At 39.1% G+C, this 20,234-nt stretch overlaps 1 long non-coding RNA gene across 1 annotated transcript; it reads left to right on the forward strand.

The window, feature by feature from the left end:
• Window positions 1-4,850: 4,850 nt before the first annotated feature.
• LOC140974850 (uncharacterized) lies at window positions 4,851-6,172 on the forward strand. Its single transcript, XR_012174887.1, has 3 exons — window positions 4,851-4,975; window positions 5,479-5,538; window positions 6,062-6,172. It is a non-coding gene; the product is annotated as an uncharacterized lncRNA (long non-coding RNA).
• The last annotated feature ends 14,062 nt before the right edge of the window (window positions 6,173-20,234 follow it).

A 20,234-nucleotide genomic window follows, 5' to 3' on the forward strand; every position in this document is an offset into this window, starting at 1 on the left:
TAGAGGTCCGTGTCTATCCGACCGCCCATTGGTAAGCCGTTTATTTTTTAGGCAGGAAGACATCAGCAGGTGCCTCACATCATTTCCTGCATGTGTGCAAGGAAGCTCATGAAGAGAGGCTGCCAGGCGTTTTTGGCCAGCATTGAATCAGTGTTAGAGCCAGTCAGTAAGAGGATAGAGGACGTGGATGTGGTCAGAAAGTTCTCCAGTTCCCTGACGATGTTTCAGGCATTTAACCAGAAAGGGAGGTGGACTTTTCTATTTAACTCATGCCGTGTACCGTGCCTATCTCTAAGGCACCCTGCCGTCTGGCACCTACCAAGATGAAAGAACTGAAAGAACAGAAACATGATTTACTAGATAAGGGATTCATTCGCCCTAGTTTTTCTCCATGGGGCCCCGCCAGTATTGTTCGTTAAAAAGAAAGAAGCATGAGGCTTTGCATTGACTACCGAGAGCTGAACAGGGTCATAGTCAAGAACAAGTATCCGTTGCCCAAGATAGAGGATTTGTTTGATCAGCTTCAGGGAGCATCAGTGTTCTCAAAGATAGATTTTTGATCTGGAAACCATCATCTGAAGGTGAGAGAGTCTAACATGCATAAGACAGCCTTACGGACGCGTTATGGGCACTATGAGTTTATGGTGATGCCCTTCGGTTTGACGAACGCGCCAGCGATCTTAATGGACCTCATGAATTGCGCATTTCAGCCATACTTGGATCAGTTCGTCATAGTTTTCATTGACGATATCCTGATCTATTCGAGGAGCAGAGAGGAGCACAGTCAGCATCTAAATACCGTACTGCAGACGCTATAGGACAGACGGCTCCTTGCCAAGTTCAGTAAGTGCGAGTTCTGGCTCGACAGAGTGGTGTTTTTGGGTCACATTGTATCTGGGATGGTATAAAGGTCGACCCCAGTAAAGTGGAGGCAGTCAGAGATTTTCCAGTGCCTAAGAGCGTGCCTGAGATCTATAGATTCTTGGGATTGGCTGGCTATTACAGGAAGTTCATTTAGGGCTCCTCTTCTATTGCGGTGCCTATGACTGCCTTAACGAAGAAGAATGCCAAGTTTATCTAGGGATCTAAGTGCCAGGAGAGCTTTGACAGACTGAAGCTAATATTGACCACATCACCAGTTCTAGCTATGCCATCGAGGCAGGGTGAGTTTCTGGTATATATAGATGTATCGAGGCACGGTTTAGGCGCATTGTTGATGCGGCACGACAGAGGAGATGGCTAGATTTAGTGAAGGATAATGACTTTGAAATTAGCTATCATCCGAGTAAGGCTAATGTGGTTGCAGACGCTCTGAACGGGAAGCACACAGTGAATGCTCATTTGTCGGTACAGAGACCGATGTAGGTGCATATTCAGATGTTCGAGCTTGCAGTTTAAGCTTGGTGCGATGCCCCAAATCTTACTACTCTGACAGTACAACCGTCAAACAGAATTCGGTCAGGGCAAACTTCTGATGAGCAGTTGCAGAAGTGGAGACAAAGGGACGAGGCTAAGGGCCAGAGACTATACATAGTTGTGGACGACATTGTCGGATATAGGGACCGTCTGTGGGTTCCTGAAATTGATTCCCTTAGAGCAGATATCTTGAGCGAGGCCCACAGCACCCCGTACTCCATACACCCAGGAAGTACGAAGATGTATAAGGATCTGCACACTCTTTATTGGTGGCCGGGCATGAAGAAGGATATTCTGCGTTTCGTCTCTGAGTGTTTAACTTGTTAGCAGGTCAAGGTCGAACATCAGAGACCTGCAGGGAAGCTGAGACTAATCCCTATTCCCGAGTGGAAATGTGAGAACATCACCATGGACTTTGTGACAGGGCTCCCGAGGACTACTGGAGGATTTAATGCCATCTGGGTGATAGTTGATCTGCTCACTAAATCAGCTCATTTCCTACCGATCAGGAAAACTTTCACAATGACTCAGTATGAAGAGTTGTACATCAGAGAGATAGTCAAACTACATGGGATTCCAGTGTCCATCGTGTTACACAGGGATCCGAGGTTCACGTTTGCGTTCTGGAAGATTCTACACCAGGAATTGGGTACTAAGCTGCTATTCAGTACTGCCTTCCATCCTCAGATAGATGGATAGTCAGAGAGGGTGATTCAGATTCTAGATGACCTACTCCAAGCTTGCATGATCGACTTTCAAGGTAGCTGGGAGCTGAAGTTACCTCTTGTGGAGTTCACACACAACAACAATTATTAGGCATCGATCAGTATGGCTCCATACGAGGCACTGTACGGGAGAAAGTGTAGGTCGCCAGTGTATTGAGATGAGGTAGGAGAGAGATCAGAGTTAGGTCCGGATATTTTCAGGCAGACCGCATAGTTATTGGTCAAGATTCAGGACATGATGAGGACCGCTCAGAGACGCAAGGAAAGTTATGCAGATCAGAGGAGCAGAGATCTTGAGTTCGCAGTAGGGGATCACATTGTTCTGAAAGTCGCACCGATGAAGGGTGTGATGAGATTTGGGAAGAAAGGAAAGCTCAGCCCTAGATTCATCACACCGTTCGAGATCCTAGAGAGGGTTGGGACACTCACATACAGAGTTGCATTGCCGTCGAATCTGGCTGGAGTTCATAACGTGTTCCATGTCTCTATGCTGCGGAAGTACATGTCGAACCCTTTGCATTTGCTGAACTATGAGCCACTCCAGCTGACACCGCACATGTCATTCGAAGAGAGACCTACTCAGATTTTGGACAGACAGGAGAAGAGGATCCGGAACAAGGTTATCCACATGGTGAAATNCAAACCAAAGCTTAATCAACTAAGGGCCGAAAATTTGAATTAAAATGAAGGGAAATGTTGCTTATTTTAGTAAATTTTTATCCCTTAAAAGCCTTACCTATCTTTTAAATAATTTAGTGAATTAACCCCTTAATTATTGGAACTTAAATGAACTAATTTTCTACTCACCTCAAGTAACTTAAATAATTCCTTAAACTCCCTTTTTAACTTAAATGAACTTACTTGCTAGCTAAAATAAATTCTGGAAAAGTTTCGTGAATCTTAAATTTTTTCTCTAAACTCCAACTCCAGTCCGGCCTCACTGAAATAACTGAAATGCTAAAAATCAAACTGCTGCATGAAATAATTAACTTTAAATACTCATGCAATAAATATCATTTTAATTTAAATACTAGAATTATGCATGACTTATACGTAGTCTAAGTTACGGGTTCTACATATAAGGTCCAGGAAATTTAAATTTACGTAACCTGAATGCATGCAATCTAGGGTTTTATCTAAATTGTGAGTTTATTTATTTTTATGCATTTGATGCATAATTATTGCATGGCTAGGATTAATTTCTCGATATTATAAAAAAATTCATGCATCAAGGCTCCTAGAAGCATTTCGCGTTCGAACGAGGAACAGAGACCGGGGATTATCAGGAAAATATTTTTTTATGGAATGATTAATTTTAATTAATTAATATGGGGTGTTTTATGGGTGTTTTTCAAAAATGGGCTTTAATGCGTATTTTTACTCATCGGATCGTATTTTTTAATCGATATGCAAATTTTATCGATTCAGAGGACTTTTTGAGGACTCAGACAATATTTTCTATAACGTAACGAGAATATTTTTGGGCTTGCTGGGTTGGTTTTATTGCTAAATGGGCTCAAAAACCTTTTAAAATTTTTTAATAGGGCCCATTATAGTAATAACCTTTGTCTTAAATTTTACTAAATCTAACCCTAACCCTACTTATGTGTCTCGGCTGCCCCTCCCCCCTAATAGCAGCCTCCTCTTCGGTTTTACAGCAAGAAAAATAGCAGCCACCTTGTTTCCTCCATTAAAATCGAAGCAAGCTCCCCCCCCCTCCCCCCCGCTCCTCCGGTGCCTCTCCGACGCGTACATCTTCACGTTTGTAAGCATAAAAAAATGATAAGGAATGCATTGTAAACCCCTTTCTCATCATTTTCATTGTATAGATGCTATTATGAATGTATTTACATGAGGATGTTTTGATCTAAAATGAAGCATGAATCTTTTTTGGTTTTTACATGACCTCATGCATCCTTTTGATCGCAACTAACGCTTTTCATTTACATGTGCAAGGGGCTGTCGGTTATTGGTTGCTAAGGGATATACATGATAAGGGGCAGTCACAAGGCTAGAGTCGAGGTTATGTGTGACAATTAATATTAGGTTCGAGAGGTGTTGTGTTGAGGGGTTGGCTTGTTTTTGTTGTGGATCGGGCAAAGGTTGGAGTCGGCGGTACAAGGGCTGAACCGAGCCACGCACCAGACCCTGGTGGGTATAGGACATGGCCTAGGGACGCTCAACCACCACTGGAACCAACCATGAAGCCGGCTGATTGCACGAAGAGAGATGTGGCACGGGTGATTGCGACTTCGGAAAATATAGAGCGTGCGCGTCGTGGGGCTTGCATAGGGCTGTGGCTGTGAATGAGTAGGTCCAGTAGGTTCCTATGGGTGGTTAGGAAGGCTGGTCCAAGTGTGGTCCTTGAGGGTTAAGTATAGGATTGGTAAAAACTTGAGTTGGTGGGTTTGAGGATGTGTTAGGGCCGAAAAATCCAGCAGCATTCCAGGGGTTGTATGAAGGTTTAAGGGGTTTGGCTTTGATGGGTTAGGGGCTGTTAAAGGGTGGGGTGGTTTAGGTAAATGTGATCGTTTGACTGATCCAAAGGGATATACCGATGTTAAAATGTTAAATAGTATATATTATATTATATTATATTATATAATATAATATTTAAAAAAAATAAAAATAAAAAAAGAAAATGAGTTGAGTCGGTGGAATTCATTTCAAAAATGAATTCCACCAAACTCACAGAGGATATGCGACTGAGAGAGATAAGAGACGAGAGGAAATAATATTTTGAATTTTCTTTTCGATCGTGCGACTTATCGATTTATCCAATCGACGAACCGACTTCAGTTCTGTAATCGTTGACACGAGGTCTTTGATTTGAGGTATAAATTTTATAGTTTTGGTGATGTTTAAAATTCGTCGATTTCTGGAATAAATCCGATAAATTGTTAAATCATACTGAAATTGAAGATTTTTGAATAGTGTATGATCTTAACGAAGTAGAGAAGATTATTGTATTGTTGTTTTAAATTATTCCTAATTTATTATAATTAGGGATTTTTAATCGTTGGATTGAGATTGGAGAATTGTTTGTCAGTTGTTATTAATTCTAATTATATATTCGAAGTCTACAAAGTATAGACTACACGTTGATATAAAGTTTTTGTAATTTGACGGATATTGAAAAATAGCCTATTATTTGAAGTTAATTAATTAGGGTGTATTTGATATTAGTATGGTGAAATAAAATACACCGGAATATTAATTGTTGAACGATAAGAATTTATAATCGAGTTGTAGATTTTGTTGAATTAATTGTTGTTGGGCTATTTGCTGTGCTATATTGAGGTTGTTATAATTGTGTTGATACGGTTGAATTATTTAGATACATCACAAGCCTCGGGATCAAAGAAATAGCCAGATTTTATATATACTCGATTATCAGGTACGTGTTGACGTACGAGCATATGTTATTATTGTTTAGTATTGATGAATACTATTGCGTTGAATGATGATAAATCACTGGTATTGGGTGATTTGATATTATATCTGTTGTTGTTTATTATCGTTGATATTGTTGGCTGTCGTTTGTTGGGAGACGTCACGTTGATGTTGTTCGTTCAACGATATTGCTGTCGCCGGTGTTGGGGTGCGACGTATCGTCGATGTTATTCGTTCAACGATATTGCTGTCGCCGGAGTAGGGGTGCGGCGTATCGTTGATGTTATTCGTTCGACGATATTGCTATCGCCGTTGTTGGGGTGCGAAGTATCGTCGATGTTGTTGTTGCAGTAGTATGGGAGTGATGACGTTGATATCGTTGGTGGTTTGATTGTCCAGAGACAGCAAAGGGAGTATTTCTGTTATCATTCCAGTTATATTTTATATTGTTGATACTATAACTGTTATGTATTACGATGATGATTGTTGTGTATGCTCACGCTTTGGGGGTTGTTTCTGTTGGACAGGTTACAGGACTATGCTGTGAGACAGGATAGTGGTGAAGGGCTAGGTGTGTCTAGTCAAACAGTCCTGTAGTTGATAGTAGATAGAAACAGTATAGTTTATTGTCTTACTTGAGTTGTATGTGTGTATGTATTATACTGTGTCTGCTGCATTGACGTAGATAGTGTGGTGATTGCACTATTTTGTCGTATATGCATTATATTATTACGTGGTTGAAAAGAAAAATTTTTATGTATATGACGTCACATGTTGTATGATTACGTGGCGAGCTTTGGGGCGCCACAACTGCTCTCTCTTCTTTCTCAGCTTCTGGAGAGGAACTCTCTCCTCCTTGTTTCAAGAAGCTTCTGAAGATAGAATACCAAGTGCTTGCTGACATTGTGGCAAAGGCACTTCTAATTAAGGCCGGAACATTCGATCGACTGACAAAATAAAAGGTTCAAATGATGACAGCCATCACCTCTGAAATCAAAGTGGACTGGAGTCGATTTTTGTTCAAAATCATGAAGGATATGATTGCAAGGGAGATACTGGCTTTGCTATTCAAATCAGCACAATGCTTAAGGATGCTGGTTTTCCCTTCACTTCAGAATAGGATGCTTCGTATGTAACTATGGCCGATGCTGAAAATGTACTTTCTTTAAGCCCAAAGCCTACTGTGGGTAAATTTATTGCTCTAAAAAGGGAGGTGGGAAATGCTCAGACTAAGGCTCAAGGTCCTCAGAAGAAGATCAAAAGGAAAAGAGAGGTTATCGGTTATCCCCACTGATTCAGATAAAACAGTATCTGAAGAGTCTGCTGCTCCCACCAAAGCATCACTCCCTGCCACCCCTCGCAAGAAGAAGCCTCGCACGGCTCTTCGAATCAAGAAAACAGCAGCAATCGTTGATTTAGACACTATCCCTTTGAGACAAGTGTTTCCAGAAGCCACCGCCTCCAAACCAGCTACCACTTCAACTACTGCTTCAACCTTCAGACCCTTATCTGGAATAATCATTCGGGAATCTACTGTAGGGTCTTCTGCATTTACACTTGTGTTGCCAATATTTTCTTCAGATAAAGGCAAAGGAAAACTCATTGAAGAACCACATTTTCACAGTGCCAAGTCATCTGTTTTAACTGGTATCGATCTTCACACGGAGGAGATTGAGAAATTTGCCCTTGAAAGCATGACCTTCTTTGATGACTGGAATAAGGTTAGAGTTTTCCATCCTCTCACATTTTTCAGAACATCAGGTGCTTTTGGTAGAATGGTGAAAAATGAGAAGAAAGTTTTTGACTTTGCCAAAACTGACAATGTCATTGAAGCCATGAGGAGACGGAGTTTCATTCTTGACCAGCTGAAATATCAGAAGCTGGAATCTGTAATAAAGACTCTTAAGTCCAATTTTGATTCATTGCTGCCAACCACTGCTCAAGATCAGAATGTTAATAAAATTCTGACCAATAGATTGAGAATGATGAGTGAGCAACTTCTTGCTCAAGAACAAGCATTTGGTGAACTTGTTCAGTATTCATTAGGCTTTGTTCCAGACTTTGCTCAGAATAAGCCAGTTGAGGAAAGAACCGTAGCTCTCTCAGAAGCCAAGGTTTCCAGTACTCCTGCATCTCCGAAGCAACCTACTCAGTCTTCTTCTCTCCTTTCTGTTCAAGAATTGGCTTCAGTGGATGAAGTCATTGAATCTATTGCTCTTACTGTCTCTGCTGCACCAACAGAAGTTCAGGCTGATGAAATGGCCCAACAAGCAGCTCTATCAGCAGATCAACCAATGGCAGAATCAGATGCTGCCCCATCTCAATCACTGCCTAATTTAGAGATCTTTTCTGCTGAACATCAAGCGGAAATGGAAGTTTTGTTGAAAGTTCAATTTGAACCATCCACTGCTGCTGCAGGAACTTCTGCTGTTCCATCCACTGCTGTTATTTCTGCTCAACCAGAACTTGATTCCTCTATTGCTTTAATTGTTTCTCCTACTAATTCAATTGCCTGCATTGCTCAGATTGTTGATATCAAGCAGTGCTTAATAGAAAGATCTCCATCTCCAGAAGAAGAACAATTTGATCTTGAATCTGAGATTGAGACACTGAAACGGAATGTTGACAGCATTTCAGAGATCATCAAAAATTTATCCTATGAACATGCTAGTGAAGTCAATGCCACCACATTCTTCCGAGAGCGCATAACGAAATATGTCATTAACACGACAGAATCGTTAGTACAGCTTGAAGTTGAATCCGATCTCTTCAGAAAAAATGTCTTGACTAGTCACGCCAACATTGTTTTTGGTCAATCTGATGTTCTTCGAACTGTCTCTGAAAATGATGTGTCTCTTCGCTCAATCTCCACTAAAGTTGAAGCTACTGACTCGAAACTTGAAGCCATCGAAGCTAAGATTGAGACCCAATCTCAATCTCTTCAATCCAATGATGATCGATTTTCGAATCAAGTCCCATTTATGGAGATGATGAATGATGGCATTATTCATCTTACTGGGCGTGTGGATGAATTACTAAATCGTATTTATGCCAAAAAGGGGGAAGCAGTTAGTAGGATAGTAGGAAGGGCAGAAGATGGTAGATCTGGAGGACAAGCAGAATCCTCATTCAGAAGCCAAGATCCTCAGGATGAGGATGCATTGTTCAAAGATATCGGAACTGATGAATAATACTGTAGTACCCAAATTCAGTACACGTATAACCCATGCATTTATTTAATTATTAAATCATTTATTTAAATTTAAAATGAGTTTTAGCCATGCATAATTTATTTAAATGCATTACTTAAAATTAATTATGTTTATTTGATGCACGTTAAAATGTTTTTCAAGTTTCATGTTCAGGCGATTATTCGAAGCGGGATCGAGAAAAAGACCGGTGACGATTTTGGCAATTTAAAAACGTGGTATTTTATTTTAAAGTTAAGCTTGGGGCATTTTAAATAATTGTTAAGTTTCAACACCTTTTTAAAGCCTAACTTATTAATTAGGTGATTTTATGATGGTAACTTTTAAATATTTAGCACTTGTGCAAATTATTTTAGAATAAAGGATTTTGTTAAAGTTAGAGGTGGATTAGCATTTTTTTAGTTTTTAATTACTAATTAAGCAATTTATTTTTTCTAATTAACATCCCTAATCCCCTCCCCACTACGCAACTCACGCCACACACACACTACACGTTTTACACACACCAAGAGCCGTAAAACACACACACACATTCAGATTTCTATTTCTTTTATTTTTTAAGATCAAAACCTAGGGTTCTTGAGAGCAAGAGCATCCGCCCCTCCCTCTTCAATTTCCCAGCATGTTTTCGTCACTTTTCTTCAAGAAAAATCGAGTCACGTTTGTCCCGGATCAACCTCGCATCTTTCCCCGCTTCGGTATCGTCGTTTCGGTATTTTTAATTATTATAAGGCACGTATAATCTATTTTTCTTGCGTCGATCATGTCATAGTATGTGTTTCGATGTATTTTGTATGAAAACCATGTGAATGTGTGTAGAAGTTCGAGCAATTATGTTTAGGTCACTTTTGAAACCGTTTGTGGATCTAAAATCACGTTTTTGCTATATTTTTAAATACTGCAAATTTTTTGTCATGATTTTGAGAAACCTTTCAACACAAATATCGTAGCACTTTTTCATACCTTCGATTTGATATAAAATTCAAAAACATTAGATAAAACTTGAGTGAGTTATGGTGTTTTTCGTGGGACTGCTCAAACTACGTTTTTCCGAAAATTATGCTATTGATGCGTTCTTGAAGTCTTATTGTTGCAGACTTCGTTGGGGATCGACGGGTGATCATTTCTGCGTATAGGTATGCTTAGTATGATGTTGGGTTGATATTTGGATTACCGGTTTGTGTCGATAGGCGCATGAATTCATTGGAAGGCGTAGAAAACGATTTGGTGTCAATTTCCGTGTTTGTGAGTTGTATCGTGTCGTAGGTTGGATGTCGTTGATTCGGGGTGTTTGTACGAGTGGTACCAATGTAGTAGCATCCTAGGATGGGTCTCGAGGTGTCGGTTCATAGTCCGTAAAATCGTGTTCAGAATATTAAGCATCATATGTGTTGAATTTTCGTGGGTTTGCTTTCACCGAGGGTACACGGACCCGGACACGGACACGGACCCAGACACGGGGTCCGTGCCTTTGTTTTCTGTGAGGTACCAATTTAAAAAGCATACACGGACCCAACCCCGGACCCAGGCTCGGGGTCCGTGCCATTGTTCCTTCCGGAGTGTCATTTTCCAGTAGGTGCACGGACCTGTAGACGGACCCTTACACGGGGTCCGTGTCTTAATGTTTTCTGTAACGTGAAGTCCAGTGTCTACACGGACCTGGACTCGGAGGGGTGCACGGGGTCCGTACCTTTTGGGAAAATTTAGGTTGAATGCTTTGAGGTTCGATGTCTTAGTTTAATGCAATGTTTTAACAAGGCCGAGTCACGGGAATTTTAGAGCGTCCTAAGGAAATGAATGAGCTTGGGCGTGAGCATGATTACTACGTCTAAGCTATGAAAGTTAAGTGTTTGAACTCACGTTAGTATGTTGCAGCAGCGGCCCCAACGAGATCCAACGAATCCCTCAACGCCAAGTAAGTATGTTTGACGTGCAAAGAAAATATTTTCAAGTTTTTGAGGTATGCTAAATGTCTTGTGACCAAATTATGTATGGGGTTGGAAAGCGTTAAATCATGAACGGGGACCAACCCATCCCGTTAAAGCATGAACGGGTTTAGATCAGGATTGGAAAGCGTTAAAGCATGAACGGGGACCAATCCATCCGTTAAAGCATGAACGGGGATCTCATGTATGTGGCAGTGGATACGTCCCTGTCAGCCCAGTACTGTGGTTTGTCTGATCAGGCATTTATTATGTATGGGTCACTTGCTTTGAAACATGCCTCTACGCAAAATGATAAAGTTATGTATGTTCAAGTATGCAAGCATGTTTAAGAAAAGTTTTATGTTGATGGCATCTCTATGTATGTAGGTACGTATGTTCAACCTTTTGATATGCAAGTTCAAGTTTCATGTATGTACTCTTTATTTTAAAGTTGCATGTCGTTTCATTATGTATTATTCGTTACTTTCCCGTTTATACGTGTTGAGTCTTTAGACTCACTAGACTTGATCGATGCAGGTGATGAATATGTTGAGGAGGCTAGAGGTGGGGACCAAGGAGCTGGCTTGGACTGAGTTGAAGGCTAGACCCGAGAACCGCCCAAGATTTTAAGTTTTTTTGAAATGTCAAATACTCTGATTTCACCGATCACAAGAGTCTCAAGTATTTCTTCACGCAGAAGGAGCTGAATATGAGGCAGAGACGGTGGTTAGAGCTTGTAAAAGATTACGACTGCAAAATTAGCTACCATCCGGAAAAAGCTAATGTCGTCGCAGACGCCTTGAGCAGAAAAGTTGCAGTTGTAGCACAGTTGTCCGTGCAGCGACCTCTTCAGTCTGAGATTCAGAAATTTGATCTAGAGATTTATAGTAAGGGCAGAGCTCCGAGGCTGTCTAATCTGACAGTCAATTCCAATTTGCTAGATCGTATCCGTCAAGGACAGTCTTCAGACGAGCAGTTACAGAAATGGAAGCTGAAGGATGAAGCCAAGGGCAGTGTGCTCTACACAATGTCAGATGGTATTGTGAGGTACAGAGGCAGAATCTGGGTGCCTAGAATGGATTCGATCAGATATGATATTTTGTCAGAGGCACATGCATCTCCGTATTCTATCCACCCAGGAGGTACCAAGATGTACAAAGACCTGCAGATCTTGTATTGGTGGCCAGGGATGAAGAGAGACATCCGCATATTTGTGTCTGAATGGCTCACTTGTCAACAGGTGAAAGCGGAACACCAGAGACCGGCAGGAATGCTTAAGCCACTCCCTATCCCAGAGTGGAAATGGGAGAATATTACCATGGGCTTCGTTGTCGGTTTGCGGAAGTCAGTCAGGGGTTTTAATGCCATTTGGGTCATAGTGGATCGACTCACTAAATCAGCGCACTTCTTGCCAGTGAAGATGACTTTCTCCATGACGCAGTATGCGAAGCTTTATATCCGGGAGATAGTGCGTTTGCACGGGATTCCAGTCTCTATTGTATCCGACAAGGACCCTAGAATCACATCGTCCTTCTGGAAGAGCCTACATGCAGCCATGGCGACAAAGTTGCTATTCAGTACAGTGTTTCACCCGCAGACAGATGGACAGTCTGAGCTTGTGATAGAGATTTCGGAAGACTTGCTAAGAGCTTGTGTGATTGACTTCCATGGAAATTGGGAATCTAAGCTACCTCTAGTGGAGTTTACATACAACAACAGCTTCCAAGCATCTATAGGTATGGCTCCCTATGAGGCATTGTATGGAAGGAAGTGCAGAACGCCGATTCATTGGGATGAAGTCGGAGAGAGAGCAGAACTTGGGCCAGAAATAGTTTAACAGACTGCAGATTTGGTGGTCAAGATTCGAGACAGAATGAAGACCGCCAAGAGTCGTCAAAAGAGCTATGCTGATAAGAGGAGGAGAGATCTAGAGTTTGGCGTAGGTGATCACGTTTTCGTGAAGATAGCACCTATGAAAGGTGTTATAAGATTTGGGAAGAGAGGCAAGCTGAGTCCGAGATTCATTGGACCTTCGAGATTCTGGACAGAGTTGGGACGCTAGCCTATCGTGTTACCCTTCCGCCGAATCTGGCCGGGGCACACAATGTGTTCCACGTCTCAATGGTGAGGAAGTACCTAGCGAATCCTTTGCACGTGTTGAGCAATGAACCGTTACAGATGGCTCCAGACCTGTCTTATGAGGAGAGACCTGTCCAAATCCTAGACAGACTGGAGCGTAGACTTCGGAACAAGGTGACCAAGCTGGTCAAAGTCCAGTGGCTTAATCAATCAGTGGAAGAGGCCACTTGGGAGTCCGAGGCAGATATGAGAATTCGCTACCCGGAGTTGTTTGGTAAGATTTAATTTCGAGCACGAAATTTATATAAGTGAGGGAGGAACTGTAGTGCCCAAATTCAGTACACGTATAACCCATGCATTTATTTAATTATTAAATCATTTATTTAAATTTAAAATGAGTTTTAGCCATGCAGAATTTATTTAAATGCATTACTTAAAATATGTTTATGTGATGCACGTTAAAATGTTTTTCAAGTTTCATGTTCAGGCGATTATTCGAAGCGGGATCGAGAAAAAGACCGGTGACGATTTTGGCAATTTAAAAACGTGGTATTTTATTTTAAAGTTAAGTTTGGGGTATTTTAAATATTTGTTAAGTTTCAGTACCTTTTTAGAACCTAACTTATTAATTAGGTGATTTTATGATAGTAACTTTTAAATATTTAGCACTTGTGAAAATTATTTTAGAATAAAGGATTTTGTTACACTTAGAGGTGGATTAGCAATTTTTTTAGTTATTAATTACTATTAAGCAATTTATTTTTCCTAATTAACATCCCTAATCCCCTCCCCACTACCCAACTCACGCCACACACACTACATGTTTTACACACACCAAAAGCCATAAAACACACACACACATTCAGATTTCTATTTCTTTTATTTTTTAAGATCAAAACCTAGGGTTCTTGAGAGCAAGAGCAGCCGCCCCTCCCTCTTCAATTTCCCAGCAAGTTTTTGTCACTTTTCTTCAAGAAAAATCGAGCCACATTCATCCCGGATCAACCTAAATCTTTCCCCGCTTCGGTATCGTCGTTTCGGTATTTTTAATTATCATATGGCACGTATAATATGTTTTTCCTGCGTCGATCATGTCATAGTATGCATTGCGATGTATTTTGTATGAAAACCATGTGAATGTGTGTAGAAGTTTGAGCAATTATGTTTAGGTCACTTTTGAAACCGTTTTTGGATCTAAAATCACGTTTTTGCTATATTTTTAAATACTGTGAATTTGCGGTCGTGATTTTGAGAAATCTTTCAACAAAATATCGTAGAACTTTTTGATACCTTCGATTTGATATAAAATTCAAAAACTTTGGATAAAAATTGAGTGACTTATGGTGTTTTTTCGTGGGACTGCTCAAACTGCATTTTTCCGAAAATTATGATATTGATGCGTTCTTGAAGTCTTATTGTTGCAGGCTTCGTTGGGGATCAACGAGTGATCGTTGCTGCGTATAGGTATGCTTAGTATGATGTTGGGTTGGTATTTGGATTACCGGTTTGTGTCGATAGGGGCTTGAATTCATTGGAAGCCGTAGAAAACGATTTGGTGTCAATTTCCGTGTTTGTGAGTTGTATCGTGTCATAGGTTGTATGTCGTTGATTCGGGGTGTTTGTACGAGTGGTACCAATGTAGTAGCATCCTAGGATGGGTCTCGAGGTGTCGGTTCATAGTCCGTACAATCGTGTTCAGAATATTAAGCATCACATGTGTTGAATTTTCGTGGGTTTGCTTTCACCGAGGGTACACGGACCAAGACACGGGGTCCATGCCTTTGTTTTCTGCGAGGTACAAATTTACAGAGCCTACACGGACCCAAACCCGGACCCAGGCACGGGGTCCGTGCCATTGTTCCTTCCGGAGTGTCATTTTCCTGTAGGTGCACGGACCTGTAGACGAACCCTTACACGGGGTCCGTGTCTTAATGTTTTCTGTAAGGTGAAGTCCAGTGTCTACACGGACTCGGACCCGGAGGGGTGCACGGGGTCCGTGTCCTACCTTTTGGGAAAATTTAGGTTGAATGCTTTGAGGTTCGATGTCTTAGTTTAATACAATGTTTTAACAAGGCCGAGTCACGAGAATTTTAGAGCGTCCTAAGGAAATGAATGAGCTAGGGTGTGAGCATGATTACTATGTCTAAGCTATGAAAGTTAAGTGTTTGAACTCACGTTAGTATGTTGCATCAGCGGCCCCAACGAGATCCAACGAATCCATCAACGCCAAGTAAGTATGTTTGACGTGCAAAGAAAATATTTTCAAGTTTTTGAGGTATGCTAAATGTCTTGTGACCAAATTATGTATGGGGTTAGAAAGCGTTAAATCATGAACGGGGACCAACCCACCCCGTTAAAGCATGAACGGGTTTATATCAAGATTGGAAAGCGTTAAAGCATGAACGGGGACCAATCCACCCGTTAAAGCATGAACGGGGATCTCATGTATGTGGCAGTGGATACGTCCCTGTCAGCCCAGTACTGTGGTTTGTCTGATCAGGCATTTATTATGTATGGGTCACTTGCTTTAAAATATGCATCAACGCAAAATGATGAAGTTATGTATGTTCAAGTATGCAAGCATGTTTAAGAAAAGTTTTATGTTGATGGCACGTCTATGTATGTATGTACGTATGTTCAAGCTTTTGATATGCAAGTTCAAGTTTCATGTATGTACTCTTTATTTTAAAGTTACATGTGGTTTTATTACTATTATTCGTTACTTTCCAGTTTATACGTGTTGAGTCTTTAGATTCACTAGACTTGATCGATGCAGGTGATGAGTATGTTGAGGAGGCTAGAGGTGGGGATCAAGGAGGTGGCTTGGACTGAGTTGAAGGCTAGACCCGAGGACCGCCCAAGATTTTAAGTTTTTATGAAATGTCAAATACTCTGATTTCACGCTACTGGATATGAAATTTCAAACAAATATTTTGTCAAACTTTATTTTTAGATCTTTTGTCCACTGTTGAGACGTACGGTTTACGTTATCGAGTTTGAAGTTGGATTACTCTTTTAAGAAATTTTTTAATTTTTCCGTAAATTTTAAGTAGAAAAAGTACGGTACGTTACAAATACTCTTTTAATTTCTTCTTTACTGATTATTTACTCATTGATTTACTTATTGATTATTTGGTTATATTTTCTAACTGCTTTCATATTCATCGTTACTAACTTCTAGGCTTTGGCATCACCGCAAAGGGGAAAATTGTTCGACTTAATTTAATTATGATGATTATAGTCAAAACCAGTAGATCATGTTAGTATAACTAGAAGACAGTACATAAGCAGAAGTTTTCGTATCACCTTATCAAAGCAGTACTCTTTGAGTACTTATCAGATTAGAAAATCAGAAGCAAAACTTGACTTTACTAGGATCAGAACTTATCAAACATATATTAAATGTTACCATTACTTTACGGAGTACGATTATTAAATGCATCATTAATGCTAAACAAAGTCATTTAATACATTTTACCAATTTTGGTATGAAACAAATCTAATTATTCTGAAGCTTTCTGCAAGAACCTTTTTCGGTAATAAAGCTGATTCTATCAAAAGTCAAAGAAGTCGTTTTGTTTATAAACGTTGAAATCAAGACTTCTATAAATACATAAGATCAACGACGTTTATAGGTTACCCTACCTGAACTCAACAACGAACACATTTTCTATTAAACAAACGTCGATTTGAGCACTCAGAACTACTTATTATCTTCAAGCTCAATATACAGAAAAGCAGCACATGCCTCATAGTAGATATCTAATCTTTTGAGATTATATTGTGCTGATTATTTATTACTCTCCAAGCTATTCATGTTACTATATCTTTGAGAAGAGTTTGCAAACTGGAAAAGAGCCTTTTCCAGTACTCTGCTGTTTTTGTTTTTACTGTGTTGTGTAACTAAGAGTTTCAGTAAGCTAAGGGTAGTGTACTTTCTGGAAACAGAAGATGGGGAGACGTAGAAGATTTTATCTTCGAACTTCTAGAAACAACCACTGTTCTACTGTCTACTGTTCTATTGCATTTTTCAGTACTCCATCGGATTATTTCCGCACTTACTATTGTGATCTGGTGGACTTACTTTTGAAAAAGATAAGCTATAATATCTAACAGGATTTTAGCACCCTTTGCAAAATCACCCAACAAATGAAAGAGTTTATTCACCTCCCCCTCCCCCTCCCCCTCTAAACTCTATATCGATCCTCAACATGATGAGGTATGCTGAAATCAGTCTTGCCGATTTCAGCTTGTGCAGAACCTGTAGATTCATCTTCATTATCATCATCTTAAACTCTAACTCGTACTTTGGTTTGTGAATATGATTTGTAGATAATCATCTTAGCTTCGTAACTCATACTGAATCGTTCCATTTGGATAAACGGGCTGATCAGGCTGACCAAAATACCGTAACTGCACATGCTCAACCGATTGTTGTTTTCGTGCAAACAGTTTGGTCTTACAACCATATGTTTACCTAGATAACATCCGATTTAGCTCAACCGACGTGAACTACGACTTGTCCCAAATTTAGTTTTCTATTCAGTCGTCTTGGCAGATGGTCATTTGGATTAAGGAGCTGTGAGATATCACAAAATACAGAAGCTTGCAAGATTTTCAGTTTGGCTAAATTCGAGTTTCAGCGACCATCTTGAGTTAAAAATTTCACGCTTCAATAAATATGTTAGAGACACAATAACAAGTTTTGTTATCATCAAAATCAAGATTGTTAGAGTTTCTAATGAAAATAAAAAAGGAGTAGATTGTTAGAGTTTCTAAATCCAACAATCTCCCCCTTTTTTATGTTCACAAAACTTGGATAAATAAATATTTCAACTAACATATTTCTCCACCTTTTTGTGTGAATCAAAAACCATATTTTCAAAACAATTTAAACACAAAATTTTTCTCCCTCTCAATATTTAAAAATAGTTTCCCCCTATCTCTGTGAAATTCTGAAATTTATAAAAGAAGAGAGATAACTAACACATTTTATCCATAGCTCATTTTCTGTGACAACATAATTAGTATTGTTTTAATGGTTAAACTTATTTTCCTCGAGCATAACAAGGCTTCAAATTTTACAACTCTGCGATCTTTTACGAGTCTAGTTTGCAGTGCAAAAAGCGGTTTGTCCTTTTGACACTCGAGCAAGAAGTTATGACATTTTTCCCAAAGTTACTGCAAGGTGCCAGAAAATTGAAACTATGCATATATGTTTTAGAAAAACATGAAAAACAAATTTTAAAATTAAAAATCAGTTTCAAATGTTCTTTCAAGAACAACTCACTCTGATTTCAATTGTTAGGATCGATTTGGGGGAAAATCATTTACCTACAATTGCTCAGTTCTTGAAAGATTGAACATCAATGAATTAAATCGAGTTTGCTTTTCAAATCAAGCGGAAGAAACTCAAAATAATCCTTCGTATAAACTAATTAAATATTTTTTAAATCATTTAAAAGATATGCAAGTTAAATGAGTTAAAACATTTTTGTTGAAGCATTTTATCAAACACTTGGTATGCAATATTTTGTTATTTGAAGACCACATAAAATGCTTCAACAGTACATATTTAAAACAATAGAAATGATAAGTAAATACAATAAATAAATAGAAACGGATTTTTTTATGAATGTTTCGAGACTTTAAATGCTCCTACGTCACCATTTCTTCCCCTTGGAAGGATTAACTATAAAACTTTGATTCATACAACTTTTTGTACAAACCCGATCCAAAAAGACAATACCTAACTAGAACTTCTAGCACTTAAGATTGCAGGCAGCACCTCACAATCAGCATATTTTTTAATGTCTCATATGCAATGACTACAAACACATTGTTTTACGTTTTTCTATGAAGACACACTTATCTAAACTTTGAAGTTCAACTCTTTTGTATATGTGTGAGTGATTTTGTATGAGGAATTTATCTTTTAAAACGTACATCTCAAATGTATCATCATACAAGGGTTTGTGTTCTCAACTAGCAGATTTCATCATTCTAACTTCCCATATTTTGCATTCTCTTAAAAACCTTTTGTTTTATCTTCAAGAAGTATTTATAGGCTCCAACAATGATATATATTTTAGACACAATAATATGATCATTTGGAAAGTTTTTGTACTGTTTCTGAAATTGCAACGGTCAAATTCGTCTTGCTGGACATTTTTATGAGCCTAAACTGGCCATGCAGTTTTGTTCCTGGTCAACTGGTTCAGTTTTGCTCTTCTGCTCAACTGCAGCTGGTCAACTGAACTTTCTCAACTAAACCTGCTCAATCGAACCAAACTGATGAGGTATGGCTTATTTCAGCTTGTGCAAAACCAGTAGTTTCATCGTCATTTATCAGCATTTTAAACTCCAATTCAGACTTTGACATGTGCATATGATTTGTAGATCATTATCTTAGCTTCGTAAAGAATACTGTATCATTTCATTCGTATAACCGAGCTGATCAGACTAACCAAAATACTGCTCATGCTCATGCTCAAGCTCAACTGATTATTATTTTTGTGCAATCAATTTGGTCTTGCAACCATAAGTTTGCCTAAATAACATCCGATTTAGCCCAACTGACATGAAGTACAACTTGTCTCAAATTGAGTTTTCTTTTGGCAGTTGGTCATTGGATTAAGGAGCTGTGAGATATCATCAAAATACAGAAGCTTGCCAGATTTTTTGTTTGGCTAAATTCGAGTTTCAGCTTCCATCTTGAGTTAACTTCACACTTAAGTAAATATGTTAGAAACACAACAACAAGTTTTGTTATCATCAAAATCAAGATTGTTTGAGTTTCTAAACCCAACAAAATGTGGAAAGTTTGACTTTGTTTCATAATAATGATCCATTTAAACTAGTCACATCGAGTATTTTGGATCATCAATCAGGATTATATTGCAAGCTAGAGAAAGGAATAGAATTTTCAATTGTGAACTTGATTTTGGAGATCAAGAGTTAAAGAGAGATTTCGTTTGAGTTCTACCTAAAAAAGTAAAATCCGCTTCAAATCCGGGTTAGTTGGATCCATTCCCAGGTGTTTATCATTATGAGGTAAATTTTCTATAACTCCTTGTGCACGTTTAATTATTACGATCCAAACACATACATGATACATGTCCAATAATGCGTATAACAATTTTTAAAATCCTTCTGCTTTTTGAGCATGAGAACAAAGTACCCCAACAACCTAGAGGTCTTGGCATAATTCACCGTTTCATTTCCGTGGACTGCTTAATTAAAAATTCCAGAGCGGTCGCAGCAGCACATCCAGCAATGTCCATCAAGTGTTCATAGAAAACTCTCACCTTAATAGAATGTAGTAAAACTCGAACTTTTACCGGCCAACATAAGAGAATAATAAGTTAAAATTCCAGCTTGATTTATCATGCAAAATAGGGTGATATGGTTTTCATCCTTTCCGGTCGAATTTTTTGACTCGAAGTCGTAGCAAAATCAGTAATTATACATTTTCTAAACAAACTTGA

The sequence above is a fragment of the Primulina huaijiensis genome, chromosome 4 (genome assembly GCF_012295235.1).
Source record: "Primulina huaijiensis isolate GDHJ02 chromosome 4, ASM1229523v2, whole genome shotgun sequence".
NCBI lineage: Eukaryota > Viridiplantae > Streptophyta > Magnoliopsida > Lamiales > Gesneriaceae > Primulina > Primulina huaijiensis.